General features: G+C 44.2%; 2 long non-coding RNA genes across 2 annotated transcripts in view; both read left to right on the top strand.

The window, feature by feature from the left end:
• Nucleotides 1–19,741, top strand: part of LOC308577880 — a 180,052-nt gene that overhangs the window by 99,249 nt on the left and 61,062 nt on the right. The window lies entirely within an intron of this gene.
• On the top strand, nucleotides 1,744–6,298 carry LOC308577877. The gene is made up of 2 exons (XR_014003744.1): nucleotides 1,744–1,968; nucleotides 6,226–6,298. It is a non-coding gene; the product is annotated as an uncharacterized lncRNA (long non-coding RNA).

The raw sequence follows: 19,741 nt of genomic DNA, 5'->3' as shown, positions 1-19,741 counted from the left end.
TTGGGGATCTATAGTAAACTCCCACAATGAGATCTCTGCTATTCTTCTCTCCCTTAATTTTGACCCAAATGCTCTCACTTTGGCTTTGAGGTTCTAAATCTTGGATCTCTTCACAGGTACACACATCCCTGACATATAACGCCACTCCTCCTCCTTTCTTGTCTGGTCTGCTTCTCTGAAATAGATTGTATCCCCCCATTATTACATTCCAATCGTGGGACTTATTCCACCAGGTTTCAGTGATGCCTATTATGTCATATTTAGTTTGCTGTACCAAGAGCTCAAGCTCATCTTGTTTATTTCCCATGCTTTGCGCATTAGTGTGCAGACATTGAAGTTCATTAATCATTCCCCCGTGTCTCTTATTTAAGGATTTTTTCCTCCCACCACTAGGTCTGCGTGCTGTTTGCTCCATTTGGTCTATGACATTTGGATGATCATCTTCATCAGTTGATGAAGTAATTATCATCTTTTTAAATATTTTAGCTTTTGTATGTTTTAAAGTAAACATACAAAGTGTTTTGGTAAACCACTTTGCAGGCTTTTAAAAATAAATTTTATTAAATAAAGAAGCAATGCATAGAACTAATAATAGAAATATATAGGGAAATATATATTCCCCTCATTTTCTTTATTTTTCCTTCTCCTCCTCCTGCTGCTGCTCCTCCTCCTCCTCCTCGTCTTTCTCACCTGAAGGAAAATCCAAAGAACCACCATTAAAATTGGTGCCTGGTATGTGCAATCATATGCTGTATTTTTATTCTTTTTGGCAAGAAAATGGGCACACAAGGAGGCAGCAAACCTTTGTGCCCTTCAGAGGCACATGCACAGTCTGCTACTGGCCTCTGGTCTCCTGCGCATGGGGTGGGGGTGGGGGTGGTGGTATTGGGAATTCAGCTCCGTTCTTCCAAGCTGATAAGGCTTATATTCCTCCGAGCCCTCCCATCAGAGCATTAAAACAACACCACAGTGGAAGGATGAGATAGTATGGGCTACATTGCTATGCTTTATTACTAAGCTACACAGAAAGCAAAGAAAAATACATCTTCTCTCTATGAGAAGCAGAGAACAACAGAACAAAGGAAACAGGAAACCAGTAACGTCACAACCCATCTCCCTGTCCCTTGAGAATCCAACAGTATCTGGACTCTGTGTAATGTAAACAGAGTCCTGTGACTGCAAGCAGCTGCACAGTGAGGAAACAGAAACTAACATCCTCCCCCTTTCTGTGAACACCACTGGGCAGTGTGTTAGTACAATCTCAGTACAAACCCAATTTCTGTACATAGGTACAGTGTTGATCCCTCGGAACAACCTTGGACAATAAATCAGCAGGAATTTCATTACCTGGCATGTAGGACACCGTTACGAGTCCTTTCTGAACACATTCTCTAGCATGTTGCAGCTTCACTTGCAAGTGCTTTGTGTTTTGCTTACAACCTTCAGAAGTCAGCAAATCCAAACATGCTTTGTTGTCCTGATAAACCTGGATTGGACATTTGACAGGAATTCTCTGTTAGGATATTTCCGTTCCACCTTAAAAGGGAGCAGGCTTTGTGAGTCACAGAGTCTGCGCATGTCCTGTTCACAGGATGTTTGTTTGCTATTCCTTTCGATTTTGCAGTCGGTCGGAGACACTGACTCAGAACGGTCATGTTTTTCTTTGTTCTGTTCTACGCTAAATAAAGTCTGTAAATATGCTAAATATGCTCTTCTGCGGTGCAGCTTTCTGCCTGTGTTTCTGCTGATAAACAGTGTGCACAAGCCTGGAATGTGGCAATCTGTTTCTGAGGCTTCGTGTCGCTAACTGCTGGATCTGCCTGTCTACGGGAGATCGATGGACGTCTGGCAGCCGGCTTGGGGCCATGATGGACTATATCTCCCTGGCAGTTTCCCAACAACAAGGTTATGGGCCCAGATTCACAGCACCTACAGAAGAGTAAAACTGCAACAGACTGCGTATGAGAGGTACGTGGGAAAAGCGAAAGAAAGGGAGGCTTTTCTGTTTACCTCGGCAAAGAGCCTTTGTAACTCCGGCAGATTAATGGCTCTGGGAGCTGCGCCAGAGAGGCTTCGTGATTAATGGCTGCTAAGATAAGAAGTCTTTGAAGGCAAAAAGACTCACGGCTAAAGCAAAAAGCTGGAAATGGAGTTTTTCCAAGCTTCTGAGGCCACTGTGTGCCCGAAGTTACATGGGCAGAATTATAAAACCTGGGCAGAATGGTGTGAATGTTTGCTGCGTCAGTTTGGGGTGTGGCATACCGTGAGTGAGCCCCCTCCAGTTCCTCTGACAGATAGATGGAAAGGCCAGAATTCGAAGGCCATTGACGTAATAGTCTTATCCGTCTCTCTTGAGGAAATTAAGACGCTTGCTGGCAACACCACTGCACGTAAGATGTGGAAGGCTTTGAAAGCTGCTCATCTGCCAGTAATCCCAGCCCAGAGTTTGACTGCATCGGAGGTCCTAGCTGTTTCCCAGAATGCGAGTGAATGCAGGGATGCTGAGGGCACCGGTTGCAAGCTGCAGGGGGAGCTGACCATCACGTCATCCCAGGCAGCATTCCAACCTCCAGGGGGAGCCGAGGAGTCGGCAGCTGAGAGCTCTGTTTCTCGTGGGAACCAAGGTCATCGCCTTTGCAGAGGCCGGAAAGGCAAAGGTAAACAGAGGCAGACGCCTGCAGATGGCCAGAAGCGGAGGGAGGGTGAAGAGCCCGCGCCAGGGAAAAACAAGGCTATGTTTGCTGGCACAGCTTCGCTAAAGGCAAGTCTGCTGGCCAGGAGCAGGGGGGCAAGCTGCAAAAGCCCACACCGGTGGAAAACAAGGGTTTGCTTGCTGTAAAGACTGCTCCAACAGCCAAAGGCAGATTTGTTGTTGATTCAGGTGCGAGCCGCCACGTCACGAAGGATCGCCACCTGTTTATCTCCTTCACACCTCAAGAAGGTGAAATCCACCTGGCTGACGGAAGGACGCTGCAAATCGCAGGAGAAGGTACTGTGAAAATTGCAAGTCTGCACACAACCATCAGTGGTGTACTTTATGTTCCAGGAGCTGCGAGCAACTTGCTTAGCGTCCCACAGCTTACTGGGCGTGGTTTTCAGATTTCCTTCAAGAGGAGCGTCTGTGTCATCAGTAAAGGCAAAGAGGACTATTTGCATGCAAAGTTTATGGATGGTTTGTTCCATATAACTAATGACGACACTAGTGCTGTTGTATCAAATGCTGATTCTTGTTGTGTTGCACAAACTAACAAAGTTCTTCATGCAGGTTGCATTCAGGATGCGCATCGAAGGTTTTGTCACCTCTCTTGGAAGACACTGGCCAAGATGCCAGAGGTGGTTGAAGGTTTGAACATCAAACCCTGTAAGTTTCACATGAAATGTGTATCTTGTGCAGAGAACAAGGTGAAGGTTGCTCCAAAAGGCAAGGAGTCTAGCAGGCAGGCCTCCAAACCCTACCAGCTAGTCCACGCAGACCTGGTTGGTCCACTTGCGCCCTCTTTAGGGGGAGCAAGGTACTTCATGGTTCTAATTGATTCTTTTTCCAGGTACATTCATGTGTTTTTGCTCGAACAGAAATCGCAAGCGTTTCCGAAGTTTAAGGCATTCTGTGTTTGGTTGGAGAATGTTCATGGTAAACGTATTGGCTCTCTGTTTACTGATCGGGGCGGGGAGTTCACTTCTCAGCAGTTTGAAGCTTTCCTGACTGAGAAGGGAATCCAGCATGACATGTCAACGCCCAGATCGCCATGGATGAATGGGCTTGCAGAGCGAGCAAATCAAACGTTGCTGCAAGGAATGAAAACCTTGTTGCATGATGCCAATCTCCCTGATAAATTTTGGGGGGAGGCTTTGGGGAATTTTGTTTACACTTTTAATCGCAGATTGTCATCACCTATTGGTTGTACCCCCTATGAGAAGATGTTTGGCAAAAAGCCCAACATCAAGCACATGAGAATCTTTGGTTCTGACATGTGGGTACATTCCCCACAAACCAACAAGCTTGGGAAGCGTGGGGCACATGGTTTGTTCATGGGGTACGAAAAAGGTGCATACAGGGTATGGATGACTAACTCTAAGTCCATTAAGTTCACAAGGAGTGTTGAGTACAATCCTAAGTGGAGGGAAAATGTGGGAATTTTCCAGAGTTACCCAGAGGAGGATGAAGGTGATGTCAAGCAAGCAGCTAAAGCTGAGAAAGCTGCTGAGGATGATGATGAGGAGGAGGATGAGGATGATGATGATCAGAGTTCGGATTCCAGTTCAGTGCGCGGCGCTGCTGCTGGTGTCAGTGACAGTGATGACACAGCAGAATACAAGAGCACAAAGGCCTCAGTCAGACCATCTGATGCGTCTGACAATGAACTGGAAGAACCACTGTTCACCATTGGTCATTTTTCTCCTAAGAAAGAGGAGATGAGTCAAGAAGACTTGCATCTAGTACGCAGATCTGAGAGAGCCACGAAGGGCAAACCTCCAAAGAGGTATGCTGATGAGTTTGCTAAGACAGCAACTGCTGTTCTTAGTAGCTCAGAGAAGGTATGGGAACCTTCAAGCTTCAAAGAGGTTCAGGAGTTAACCTCTAAAGATGCTGAGCCTTGGCTTAATGCCATGAAGGCTGAAGTTGATTCCTTGAACAGGAACCAAACTTGGGAACTGGTACCGGTAGTCCCAGGAATGAGACTGGTTGGCAGCAAATGGGTCTTCAAGGCCAAGACAGACCAGAATGGCAAGGTAGTCAGACACAAAGCCAGATTGGTTGCCAGAGGTTTTTCACAGGTACCAGGACAGGATTACCACGAGACCTACTCACCCACAGTCAAATATGAGAGCATTCGGCTGATGCTCAAGATCGCTGCGGAGGAGAAACTGCATGTTTCCCATGATGACATTAATACAGCTGTTTTGTACGGGAATTTTGAATGAAGAGCTGTTCATGCCTCCACCTGATGGGATGGAGATACAGAAGGGAATGGTCTGTAAACTGCGGAAATCCTTATATGGTCTTAAGCAGATTGCCAGGTGTTGGAACACAAAACTCACTGAGACATTGCTTTCTCTAGGTTTTCACCAGGGCAAAGCTGATCCATGTGTGTTTGTCAAGGAGGAGGGGCAAAACAAACTGTATTGTTTATGTTTTGTTGATGATCTTCTGATGTTTTGGAAGAATCAGGCTTTCTACCAAAGCACCCTAGCTCAGCTGAAGGAGCACTTTGACATGAAGGATCTTGGTGAGGTATCCAACTATCTTTCTCTGCAGGTGGAGAGGGACCAAGCAGGTAATTTTCTGGTACACCAAACACAGAAAATTGCTGATGTATTAACCAGGTTGAATTTGGTTGATGCAAACCCAGCAGACACACCGATGGTGACAGGTTACCAGGTAGACAGTACTGCTGAAGCGTTTTCTGACACAACGCTATATAGATGCATTCTAGGCAAGCTAAATTTCATTGCCAGATGTTCAAGACCTGACATAGCTGTAAGCTGTAACCTGCTTAGCAGACATGCCAACAATCCTACGGTTCAGGATTGGAAAGCTCTGAAGCGCATAGCCCGCTATTTGAAAGGGACTATGCACTACAGGCTGAGGTTCACCAGTCAGAAGACTGGAGGTCTTGAAATCTTTGCTGATGCAAGTTTTGGAAGTGACACCACGGATGGTACAAGCACTTCTGGAGTATGCTACATGTACAACCACTGCCTGTTTGACTGGTTGTGCAAGAAGCAAACAACAGTGAGCCTAAGTTCCTGTGAAGCAGAACTCAATGCTCTGTCGTTTTCACTCATGGATTGTGAATGGTTGATGCAACTGTTTAAGGACATCAGAGTGTCTGTGAAATGTCCTGTACAAGTGTATCAAGACAATAGATCGTGTTTGGCTTTGCTGAACTCAGAGAGTTGCAAGCAAAGAACCAAGTACTTGCAGATTAAGCTACATTGTGCAAGAGAGTGTATTCAGAAAGGACTTATTCAGGTGTCCTACATGCCAGGAAATGAAATTCCTGCTGATCTGTTGTCGAAGGTTGTTAACAGAGAACAACTTAAGGTTTATGTACAAAGGTTGCAAATGGGTTGAACCACAGGTACTACAGGTTACACGGAAAGGGGGAGGATGTTAGGATATTTCCGTTCCACCTTAAAAGGGAGCAGGCTTTGTGAGTCACAGAGTCTGCGCATGTCCTGTTCACAGGATGTTTATGTTTGCTATTCCTTTCGATTTTGCAGTCGGTCGGAGACACTGACTCAGAACGGTCATGTTTTTCTTTGTTCTGTTCTACGCTAAATAAAGTCTGTAAATATGCTAAATATGCTCTTCTGCGGTGCAGCTTTCTGCCTGTGTTTCTGCTGATAAACAGTGTGCACAAGCCTGGAATGTCGCAATCTATTTCTGAGGCTTCGTGTCGCTAACTGCTGGATCTGCCTGTCTACGGGAGATCGATGGATGTCCGGCAGCCGGCTTGGGGCCATGATGGACTATATCTCCCTGGCAGTTTCCCAACATTCTCATGTCTTTACACAACTGTAACAACCATTCACAATCCACAAGTGAATGGTTCAGCCTCACAAGTTCAGTTCAGCTTCACAAGTATTCAAGCTAACTGTTGTTTGCTTGCACGACCAAATAGACCCTGATTGTACATGTAGCAAACTCCAGACGTACTTTTCCTGTCTGTAGTGTCACTTCCCAAACTTGCATCTGCAAATATCTCAAGACCTCCAGACTTCTGATTGTTAAATCTCAGTCTGTATTGCATAGTGCCTTTCAAATAGTGTGCTATGCATTTCAGAGCTTTCCAATCCTTAACAGTAGGATTGTTGACTTGTCTGCTTAGCAATGTTACGATATTGAAGCAATGCAGCCGCGAGCTGCTGGTAGCTTGAAAGCAAAACATAATGGGAATGTTGGGACTGTCCGTGGGAAACAGAGGGACAGTCTATTCACAGTGCGAAGCACCGGAATTAGCTCAGAGTGTAATATGAGCTGTACAGGAAGTACAGCATGTGTTTGTTCTCTTTCGACTGCTGGAGTTTGAAGAGAGCAGTCATGTTTTTTGTAACGCTGCAAAGACAGAAATAAAAGCATGTAAATATGTTTCTGTCTATCTCTTTCCCCTGCCAGGGGGGGCAGGAAAGAGGGGGTGTATTCTTCTCACGCTGAGAAGGATCGCCTATCGCGACTTCTGCCTGGATCTTGCCGGGAATGCAGACAGGGAGGTCAACAGGAGATCAAGCCGGGTGCCTGGAGAGTTGCCAGTTTCTCCTGATAAAGGCTTGATTCCCGACAGTTACAGCTAACTGTAATGTCAGGTCTTGAACATCTGGCAATGAAGTTTAGTTTGCCTGGCACACTTCTGTACAGTGTAGTGTCAGAAAATGCTCCTTCAGTGTCATCTACCTGCTAACCTGTTGTCATCGGTGTGTCTACAGGGTTAGCATTCATCAGGTTTAGTTTGCTTAACACATCAGCAATTTTTTGTGACTGGTGTACTAGAATATTACCATCTTGGTCTCTCTCTATTTCCAGAGATAGGTAGTTGGATACCTCACCAAGATCTTTCATGTCAAAGTGCTCTTTTAGTTGACCTAGGGCGCTATTGTACATTTTGACATCCTTCCAAAAGGAAAGAATATCATCAACAAAAAACAAGCAATACAGCTTCTTTTGCCCTTCCTCTTTGTCAAATACACATGGATCAGCTTTACCTTGCTGAAAACCTAGAGAAAATAATACTTCAGTGAGTTTAGAATGCCAGCACCATGCACTTTGCTTGAGACCATATAGGGACTTCTGCAGAGAACAAACAAATCCCTGTTTTACCTGTACGCCATCAGGTGGAAGCATATAAAGTGATTCACCTAAGGTTCTGTACAAAAATGCTGTATTCACATCGTGATGAGAAACGTGTAGATTCTCTTCTGCAGCAAGTTTGAGCATAAGCCTAATGCTCTCATATCCCACGGTGGGTGAGTAGGTCTCGTGATAGTCTTCTTCTGGTACCTGTGAAAAACCTCTGGCTACCAATCTGGCTTTGTGTCTGACTATCTTGCCATTTTGATCTGTCTTTGCTTTGAAGACCCATTTGCTGTCAAGCAGTTTCACCCCTGGAACTGTTGGAACTGGCTCCCATGTTTTGTTCCTCTCTAAGGAATCAAGCTCAGCGTTCATGGCTCAGCATCCTTCGAATCCAAAGTCTGGATCTCTTGGAAACTTGTAGGTTCAAATACCTTCTTGGAGCTATTAACAGCAGTCACAGCTTTTGCTGCTTTAGCAAATTCATCAGCAAATCTATTTGGAGGTCTACCTTTTGTGGCCCTTTCAGACCTGCGAATTAGACGTAGGTCTTCAACACTCTCCTCTTCTTTCTTAGGAGAAAAGTGGCCTATAGTGAACAGTGATTCCTCCAATTCTCGATCAGAGTCTTCAGAGGGTTGCATAGAGGCCGTAGCACTCTTGAAATCCTCTGAATCATCCAATTCAGTATCAGAATCAGAATCAGAACTTTCATCAGTGGGTGTGGGCCTTTGCTGCTGCCTATCCTCAGTCTCTTCACTGTCATCAGGATAACATTGGAAAATGCCTACATTCTCCCCCCACTTGGCATTGTACTCAACACTTCTAGTGAGCCTAATTGTCTTAGAGTCAGTCATCATTACTCTGTAAGAACCTTTCTGATACCCTAGAAAGATACCATGCAAACCACATTTGCCTAATGTGGAGCTTTGTGGTGTGTGAACCCACATGTCAGAACCAAAAATTCTCATGTGCTTGATGTATGGTTTCTTGCCAAACATCTTTTCATAGGGGGTGCAACCAATCGGAGATGATAATCTCCGATTATAAATGTAAACAAAACAGCTGAGCGATTCTGCCCAATAACTCTCTGGAAGATTGGCATCATGCAGCAAGGTTTTCAAGCCTTGAAGCAATGTTTGGTTTGCCCTTTCACAAAGTCCATTCATCCAAGGAGACTGTGGACTTGACAAATCAGAAAAAGCTTCAAACTGCTGAGAAGTGAATTCTCCCCCTCGATCTGTAAACAAACACTTCACCTGTTTACCATGCACATTTTCCAACCAAGCACAGAATTCCTTCAACCTAGGAAACGCTTCTGATTTCTGCTTGAGATTGAACACATGAATATACCTGGAAAATGAATCAATGAGGACCATGAAGTACCTGGCTCCACCCAAAGAGGGTGATAGTGGACCAACGAGATCAGCATGCACTACCTGGTATGGTTTTGTAGCTTGTCTACTAGACACCTTACCTTTTGCAGCCATTTTGACCTTGTTCGCTGCGCATGCCTTACATTTCATGTGGTACCTGCAGGGTTTAATAGTCATACCTTCTACTAAGGCAGGCATTTCGGAAACTGCCTCAAAATTTAAATGACCAAATTTCCGGTGATAATCATGAATACATCCTGCATGCAAAACCTTGTTAGCATCTGCAATACAAGTTTCATCCTGCACAACATCAACAGAATCATCATAATGCAATACAAACAAACAAACAATATAATCAGCATGCAATACAAAGTCATCTTTCTTGGTGATGGTGCACTTCCTCTTCTTGAAGGAAACGTCTATGTCCTGTTCAGTCAGCTGCGAGACACTCAGCAGGTTGTGTGCCGCATCTGGAACAAAAAGAACGTTGCGTATTGATACAGCCAAGCTGTGAAGAACAACCGTTCCATAGCCTTGACTGGAGATCGTGCGGTCATCCGCCTGGTGAGTCGCACCTTCCTGCGGAGTAAAGGACACGAACAGATGCTTGTCTCGACAAACATGCCTGGTCGCTCCCGAGTCGATGATGAAGAAAGATGTAGACGTCTTCTGGACCTTTGGAGTGAAGCGTGAGACCATTGCCTTGTTTTGCATTGTCCTGGTCTTCGGACCTTTGCCTTTGCCTTTTCCACGCGTTGAGCTTTCGCTGCGCTGCTCTGTTGCCTTGGCCTTGGGATATTTGCATTCCGTCTTCACGTAGCCTAGACGTCCACACGAGTAGCATTTCACTGCGTTCAAAGCTTTGGCGCTATCTAGTGGTTGCACTGCATTCTAGGATGACGTCTGTGAGGACTCCCCCTTAGTGATGCAGCTAGCACTGCGCTGATCCGCTTCATTTAACACCACAGCAGTGACATGCGCTACCGTTAGCTGAGCAGTAGGCAAAACAGCAAGCTGGCTGGCAATCGCTTCCCAACTTGAACCCAAAGAATGTAGAATCATGAAGGAATGCACAGCCTCTGGAAAGGTGATTCCACGCTGTTGCAACTCATGCCTGAGATTCTGCATTTCCATTAAGTGAGCACGTACATCTGTTCCTTCAACAAGTGCCATATCATGCAACTTGGCATAAAAGAACAAAGAAGCGCCAGCTTCTGTTCTCAAATGTGACTCTCGCAAACTGTGCCACATTTCTCTGGCTGAGGCCTTGTCACGCAAAAGACATAGCTCTTCAGGGGACACAATAAGCGTCAGAGTTCCCCTTGCTTTCAAATCCTTGGCCTTCCATTCATCAGTTACAGGAGTTGGGGGGGGGCATCTGTTATCACATTAAACAGACCCTCATTTCTTAGCAGAGCCTCTGTATATTGCACCCAGTTCTGATAATTATTTTTCCCAAGCTTTGGAATTCCAAAAGCGTTCTCAAGAGCCTCTGATACTCTTGGACTGGCTATCTTGTGTCTTTAAAGCAAGCTGCTTCTCTCTACCACCAACTGCATTCCAAAAGCACACTTCTTAAGGCCTTCAATTTCTTTTGAGCCTCCACCGCAGCCGATTAGTGCTTTGGCTTGAAGTTCAAAGTCCACCCCTAATTGCCATTAATTAGGGACTGGCAGCCTTCCCGGGGCAAGAGCACATACCTCTCATCAATCTTCTTGACACGCAGAGAAGATAAGCTGCATTCCGTTCCTCTGCTGTTCGTCATCTTGAATCCATTCTTCTGGCGTCCATAACCAAAAATACTGGGATTTCAGCTCCGTTCGTCGGAGAGCAACTGAACAAAGGAAACAACAGAACAAAGGAAACAGGAAACCAGTAACGTCACATCCCGTCTCCCTTTCCCGTGAGAATCCAACAGTATCTGGACTCTGTGTAATGTAAACAGAGTCCTGTGACTGCAAGCAGCTGCACAGTGAGGAAACAGAAACTAACAGGGGGTGGGGGGAGGCCACCCCTTCCACGCAGCAATGGCGACCCTGGCATGGCTACCAGCTCCCCACAAAGGCGCACTGAACTGGGCTCCAGACTGTGGTGGGACTCCCCTAAGCCCCAGCCAACATGGCCAGCGCTCATAATGGATGATGGGACTTGAAACCCAACAACATTGGGAGGGAGGGCCATGTGAAGACAGGATTCTCAAAAATACCTCTTGCTTGCGGCTCCTGGAGTGTTTCTGGCAACTGCTGGAGTTTTTCTTCAAGCTCCTGGACCTTCATAGGCAATGCTTGATCATCCTTAAGTACTGTTTCCGCCCCCATCTTAGGGCTATTGGGCGCCTTCTTCAGTATTTCAACATCCTGGAGAGGACAGACACTTCCTGCTAGACATTTACTCCAGACATTCACAGAAGGCACAGAGGCACTGGCTGAAGAAGTTGGGAATGAGCAGACAGTGCTATTGCTGAGAAGGAGCTCCACCCCAGGGTGCTAAAGAGCTCTTTCCCTAGCCTACAGGCCAAGCGCTGGTGTGGCAGTGGTGGTACTTCAGAGGAGTATGAGAAAAGGCTGCTCTGGATTCTGTGTATATAAATGGCCTTGCCTGAAGCTTTGGATTGTGCTCTGCATTAGCAGAGAGGCTCTACTTAGTTGCAAATGAAGCACATTTCAGTTGTTATAGAAACCAGTGTTTCCATGCATGCTTGTTCAGGAACTATGTGAACTAGAAAGCCGCTGTTTTAAATTGGCCCTTTTTCTGGCAGGTTAAACGATTGAAGTTGACTTGATTAAATTCATCCGCCAACGACCCTTCTAAGCAACCAGAGTAATTACAAATAAAAGGATCTCCAACCGTGCGCTATCCCTATCTGCAAGCAAGCTCTCCCACAAAGTGGGGGGGCAGGGGATCCCCGCTGCTGTGCTTTGGGAGGGGTGTACGCCACAGGAACGGCCAAGAACACTGTATTTTGCTCAGCAATGAGGCGTTAAAGCAGATATACCTTCCTCTGGGTCTGCTCTCTCGGGTCGGGCTCTCCCTCTCCTCAGCGGCGGCGGCTACAGCAAGGTCAGGGCACCCCCCAAGCCAGTGGATTGGCTGGCTGGAACTGGCTGGAATGTCCCCAGATTTAATTAATGTCCCCAGATGTAGTCGGGACCTCCGATGCTGCTTGCTGCCATGGCGTCAGCCATGTTGCAGCGCAGGAAGTCCCCAGGCGTAAATCGGGGGACATTAATTAAATCCGGGGACATTCCAGGGACAAATTTCTGCCGGGCACAGATTGCTGAATCTGGGGACTGTCCCTGGCAACCGGGGACGCCTGGTAAGCCTCCTTCTGGCCTTACCTGAGCAGCAAGTGCAGCTTGCCCTGGATCACCGTGGATCCCTTCAGCTGCCATCAAGCTCCCAGGTGTGGATCTGTTGTCCTGACCTGAATACAAAAGAAGTGATTTTACATCTCCATTCCAACACGAAACGAAAGCCCAGAGCCTGGCTTCATGCTCCCCCTCATCTGGAATATGGTCACTTCCAGCCCCCTCCCAGCCCAAGGATCTCCTTGTAGAGGACTGCTTGTATGGCAGAGAGGTTTTCTGTGGAGTTCTGCCTCCCTCTGCTGGTGCAAACTGTTTCTCCAGCAGAAAAATGCTTCCTGGTAGATTGGAAGTGGCCACCCCTCTTTCCCCAACCCATTCCATATGCATCCCGACCCCAACTATCAGGATTTGCCATCTGGCCTAACTCTACAGTGCTCCTGATACACAAGATAGGCAATAGCCTGCCACTCACTAACCTAACTGCAGCCTTGCAGGAAAAGAATATAAGAGCAGCCAGAGATTTTGTAGTCTAGCCTATTCACATAAGCAGACCAGTCCCCTGCAGTTCACACCCTCCTACTCAAAACCAAGTCAGCTCACTGCCATAAACTGGGCATCTTTCTCCTGCTTCACTTCTGAGCTATTTCAGGGCAAGCTGGATTAAAGTCGGCTCACATTCCTGGCAAGGCTGTTTTCGTCCATGGAGTTTGTTCTATGAGACACATGAGCCAAATAGCCGAGGGGACTGTTTTTTAGCTGCCTGTCATTCATACACTTTATACTGAAAGGATTTCAGGGGCAGATGCTCTTTTTCTGCATGGAGGGTGGGGGTTTCCAAAGGAGCACTATTCAGACCTGCATTCATGGTTTATGTAGCCGTGTGACAACTGCACATCATGCTGATGTGTTTAAGGGCTGATGTTGCACTTCCAGGTAGAAGAGCTCGTTGGCATTATTTTAGGCTCTGTGTCAATTGACTTTGTGACATGATGGGGGGGGTTATTATTTTTAGAGTATTTACCTGCAACCTATTATGTGGGAATCTCAAGGTACTTTACAACTAGGTCAGTAAAAAAAATATCCTTCAAAGCCCATATTGGCTGGCAGCAGCATCCCCCCAAATCCATGATGGATAAACACTTTCCCCACATGGACCAGAATTGCACCCATGTTGGCAAAGGCCTCCTTTGTAGAAGGGGGAGCAGAGGCTGCCCCCACCCACTGCTCTCTTCTCCCAGGCATCTGAAGAGACAAACTGCTCACCTTTTCTACCTGTGTGCCACAAGCCTGAATTGCAAGACAGTTCCCACTTTGGTGCAACAGGGAACAAACATGCAGAGGATGAGTTCTGAGGCTCCCCCAACAAAGCCATTTCCCTGGGCCCACATGCCAGCCTGCTGCTGGCTGGCTGCCCACCCACAGGAAAACGGCACGATTCTCCCCACCAACAGGACATAACAATAAGATGGGGACTCCCAACAGAAGATGTTGCAAAAATGGTACAAAATGCATTCAGACTAAAGACTAGATCCACCAAAGCAAAGCAATTTCCAGGAGACTGTTTAATAATTTTTAAAGACAGAGAAATGAGAAATATGATTTTGCAGAAGAATAGAGAAAAGAGATTGAGCATTGGCGGAAATTATATAATTATATTTAAAGACATCCCACTTCGCTTGTTGAAACGAAGAGACCCATATAAACAAATGGTACAAATATTGAGGAAAAATCAGATTGAATTTAAATGGGAATTCCCGGAGGGGATTTCCTTCTTTTATAAAGGAAAGAAACACAAACATACAAGTCCGGAGGAAACCTTGAAATTTATGAGAAGATACAAGGCGTTGGAGAGAGGGAAGGAGGAGATGAGGGGAGCAGACGCGGGGGCAGGGGCTGGAGCAGCCGCTTGATTAGGGGAACCAGAAGGAGAAGAAGGGGAGGCTGGGAAAAGTGAAGAAGAGGAAGAGGAGGAAAAAGAAGAAAGGTTATAGACTTTAATTAAGATAAAAAAAATTTAAAAGAGGACAAAATGGAGTTGAAATTATGGACATGGAATATTAATGGGATTAACGAGAAAAATAAACGCAATAAAATTGGACAATATTTAAAGAAGAAAAATCTGGATATAATTTGTTTGCAAGAAACACATGTGGCAAGGAAACATAGAAAAATTTTAATCTACAAAAGATTAGGAAATGAATTTATTTCATCAGACAAAAGCAAGAAGAGAGGGGTAGTAATGTATGCAAAAAATAAAATTGAAGCCCAGCAAATATTTAAAGATGAAGAGGGAAGAATTATAGCAGTTCAGATCAAATGGCAAGGAGAAAAATTAATAATAGTCGGGATCTATGCACCAAATGGAAACAAGGCTGATTTTTATAAGAGCTTGGAGGAAAAATTGTTTGAGTATATGGACCAAAAGATTATAATAATGGGAGACATGAATGGAGTGGTTTCAATGGAAATGGATAGGCTGAGAGCAAAAGGGATGACTAGGGAAGGGAAATTACCAAAAACATTTTTTTCTTTGACGGAGAACTGTAACTTAATAGACATTTGGAGACTAAGACACCTGTTAGAAAAACAATTTACATTTCAATCGGAACCAAATTAATCAATGTCAAGAATCGATCAGGTTTGGAACTTCTGGGGAGGTGCCTCTGGTAATGGCGGAATTCCTCTGATCGGGAGGAATTTGCTCTGTGGGAATCTGGGTCTGGCCGCCAGGCGGGAGAAGCCTGTGAGCGTGGGATTCGGTGGGCACCTTTTGCGCCTCCCCTACTCGCGGGGAAACCCAGTTCCGGGGGTCAGGAGTGACGTGGGGTGAGCGGCGTGGTGCTTCAAATCATCTGCTTCTTCCACGGAGCGAAGCCGCATAGCTGTTGTCGGAGAGCGCTGACCTTTTCCTGTGGACAATTTGACTTTAAAGTAATTACCCATGAGTAGAGCTGAAGCGGAAGAATTGGATTTTTAAACGTTTAATTTGGTATCGTAACGGGGAGGTTCAGTACAGGAAGTCCGCCTTCCCCTTTTGTAAATAGACTGAGGCAATGAGGCTGCAAGCTGGAGTCTTGGAAAGCCTTTTGTAAAAGACTAAATTTCCATCGGCAAAGAACATTAAAACCCCCCTTGGAGGCAGGAGAAGAGGGGGGGGGGAGTTGCGGACTGAGTATGCCTGTGGGAGAGAGCGAAGAGAGCTAAAATACCGCCGCTCTGACCCTGGAAACGGGCTGCTAGCAGGACTGATGTCTTTGGAATGTTCATTGACAGCGTTTAGAACGTTCATTGACAGCTAGCTAAATAAGAGAAATACATTGTTTCTACTGTCTCCGGCTGCTTTTAAAAAGGAGTAAAAGTAACTGGAAATTGAAACTAACTTTGGATTGTTTGAATTGTGTTTAAAAGAGGATTTTATTGACTATTATAAATAGAAACTGTTTCCCCCTAGTGGAAGCCTTTGAAACTGGTTGCTTTACAAGAGCTGGGCTAGGGGAATTTCCAGCTGCAAGATAAAAAACTGTGAGACTCTGGGACTGACCTTGAATTTTTCAAGTGCTATGGCAAATGGAAAGGGAAAAACAGACCAGTCAACTGCTGACAAAACATTAAGGTCTGGGAGGACTTGGCAACAACCCAGGATATGTTCAACATCAGCCCCCCCCCCCCTGCTTCTTCTTCTGCTGCCTTTGCACCAGTACACTCAAAACCAAGAGGAATGTCGACAGAAGAGGCCTTAGTGGCTGCATTATATAAGATACATGATTCACTGGAACAGCTTAACAAGAAAATAGATGCGATAAATGCGAAAGTGGATGTTCCAACTACTAAAATTGACTTAAATACAGAAAGTATAAATAATAGCAATACAGAAACCACCCATAAATTGATACAGGAATCTACTTTGATACGGCAAACTGCGGAGGAAGCCAGGGAGGAAGCCATTGCTGCTGAATGTAAAGTAACACAACTGGAGAGAGGCAATACAGACAGCCCTACAGAGGCAATTTGATGAACATAGGTTGACGCTTGCTATGATTGAACTGAAAGAAAAACAGACGAATCTGAGGATTAGAGTTCACCTTTGGTGGACATGCCCAAGGATTAAGACACTCTGGGAGATGATATATAACGAAATGAGAAAGGTATTTAAATATACCCTTTTGAAGAAACCAGAGGCCTTTCTCCTGGGCATGGTCGGCCAATTGGTGTTAAAGAAGGATAGATTTTTTTTTACGTATGCAACAACAGCAGCAAGAATACTCATCGCGAAGTATTGGAAGACACAAGATTTACCCACCCGGGAAGAATGGCAGATGAAGTTGATGGACTATATGGAACTGGCGGAAGTGACTGGCAGAAATCCGAGACCAGGGAGAAGAGTCGGTGGAAGAAGACTGGAAAAAGTTTAAAGACTATTTATAGAAATACTGTAAAATTAATGAAAGTTAGAAGAATGTTGGAATGAAGTTATATGGCTTTAGTAGAAATGTTATAAGGATTTAAGTATAAATAGATTAATAGAATATTAAAGGAAAAAATAAGGTTAGAATGTGTTAAGATAATTATAGGATAGAAAACAGAGGAAGATGGAAAGGAATTGCTGAAACAATTAACAGAAGTGGAATACAAAAAGGGAGGTGTGAGGAGGTCGTTGAAATAAGTGAAGAAAGATAAGATACTGAAATTGTTTGATGTGTTTTAAATTGTTTTTGTTTTGTTTTATCAGTTTAATGTGTTAGTGTTATGTAGTGTATTGTATTGTATTGTTCTTTTTTTATTTCCCCCCTTTTTATTGTTCTTTTTTTGTGTAGTGTTTAAATTGTTGAAAAAGTAATAAATATTATTTTTTTTAAAAAAGAATCGATCAGGTTTGGATAGCTAATGATTTAACATCAAGAACTTTGGAGATTGAAATTCAATCAATGGTGCTTTCGGATCACAATGCAATAAAGTTTGTAATGAAAGGTTATGAGGAAAAGTCGTTTCGGTGGAGATTAAATGAATATCTTCTGGATGACCAAAAAATGTGGAGAAAGCACAAAAAAATGTAACAGATTATTTTGTAAATAATTGCAACAAAAGTACAAAAATGAGTACTGTATGGGATGCCAGCATGTATGATGAGGGGCTTTTTTATTCAACAGAATTCGATTAAAAATAAGTTCAGAGAGAAAGGAAAGAAAGAGATCTTAAAACAGATAATGGAAAATGAGAAAAAAATTAATTAGTAGGCCAAATAACTTGAAAATAAAACAAAATATAAAGATTTTACAATCACAATTTGCAATGATAATTAACAAAGAAGTAGAATGGAATATAAAGAGAATGAAACAGAAAAAAATTGAATTTGCAAACAAATCAGGGAAATGGCTGTCTTGGCAGATTAAGAAAAGGAAAGAACAGAAAACAGTCAATAGAATTATTGTAGACAGAAAGGAAATAGACAATCCCAAAGAAATCAGAAGAGGATTTGTAGACTTTTATAGGAAACTGTACAAAAAAAAAGGAGAAGAGCAATATTAAAAAATTTGAAGAGTTTTTAAAGAAAAAAGAGGTGCAGAAGATCCCGACTGACAGAAAAGACAATAATAACCCAATTGACGTTGAGGAGATTAATGATGCAATAAAGGAGTTGAAAATAGGGAAAACACCAGGACCAGATGGACTTACAGCAAGATATTACAAGGAGATGAGACATATCCTACTTGTGCCATTAAGAGAAGTAATTAATAACATTTTGAAAGAAAGAGAAATCCCTGACACTTGGAAAGAAGCATTTATTACATTTATTCCTAAACAAGATTCAGATTTGACACAAGTTAAAAATTACAGGCCAATTTCATTATTAAATATTGATTACAAAATATTTGCAAGCATTTTAGCAAAAAGACTGATGAAGTTATTGCAAGAATTCATTCATAAGGACCAAGCGGGTTTTCTTCCTGACAATTTCTTCAATCCTTCCTATTTATGGTATGATAAGAAAAAAGTGCATAAAGGTTTTGAAAACCACATCATTCGAAGATCTCTTTTGGAAGTTTGGGATAGGTATAAAATAGCTGGAGTCCGTTTCCTCAATGGAATATATTCAGGAGTCAGGAGCAGGGACACATGATCAGATTGACCTAGATGTGCCAGTGGTTCGGCCTTATAGGCCTGTTTGACATTTGTATACAGCCTGTCCAGAGTCCTTTCTCCCCTGGTTGCACACTTTATGTGTTGATAGAATTTAAGTAGGACCATTTTCAAATCTGCCTGGTTGAAATCCCCGCATACAAGAAATGCAGCCTCGGGGTACTTGCCTTGTTGCCTGCTAATGGCATCATGCAGAAGACCCATTGCCTCATTGATGTTCGCATCAGGTGCAATGTATACTATAGTTATCAGTACTGCTGTAAATTCTCGGGGGAGATATATAGGTCTGCATTTAAGCATCATAAATTCCACAGTTGGGGAGCAATAGCTAGCTATCATAGCGTGGTTTGTGCACCAGCTGTTATTCACGTATGCACACAAACCTCCCCCCCCCCCCTTCTTTTACCAGAGTCCTCTGTTCTATCTTGGCGGAACACTGTATAGCCTATTAGTTCTATGGCTGAGTCAGGAATAATTGGTGTCAGCCAAGTTTCTGTAAGCAGCAGAAGACAGCATTCACTCACAGTTTTCTCCGTTGCTATCCACAATTTCCACTCCTCCAGCTTATTCACCAAGATCTCACATTCGCATAGAAAATGCTGGGAAGCGGTAAGTTATAATGTTGTGTCTTCAACCTTAATTGCCTTAATTGCCTTCCTCCTCTACAGCCTCTCTTCTGTTTACGGTCTCTCCTGTGTCTCTTTACTCCCCAGTTCTTTGAAGTGAAAAAATCTTCCTTGCAGACGCGGAGACACTCACAATTTGTGCAGCATTCACTCCGTAGCCGAATGGATAACATGTCCTGCCGACTATAAAGAAGTCTATTTTGGCAGGACAAAAAAGCCAGATTCTGAGTTGAGGAGCAACCAGCCGCAGCATCTACACGCGCCGCCAACAGTTTTGGCTGTTACTATTGTTTTATTTCTTTCCCAGACTTCGAATAGGGCCTTTCTCACCAAATGATTAGTGAATCCTCTATGTGCTTTTATTTTATCGTGACCCAGATAGCCATGCCACGCAAAAACTTGGTCCCAGCCCTCCAGGTCTAAGATTTCGGTGTCTGTCAGTAACATCCAATCTTTCAGCCATGTCATGCATGCAGCCTCAAAATACAGCTTGAGGTTTGG

Source organism: Podarcis bocagei (assembly GCF_964188305.1).
Source record: "Podarcis bocagei genome assembly, chromosome: W".
NCBI lineage: Eukaryota > Metazoa > Chordata > Lepidosauria > Squamata > Lacertidae > Podarcis > Podarcis bocagei.
Note: the sequence above shows the minus strand (reverse complement) of the source record. Positions and strands in the feature narration are given on the sequence as shown.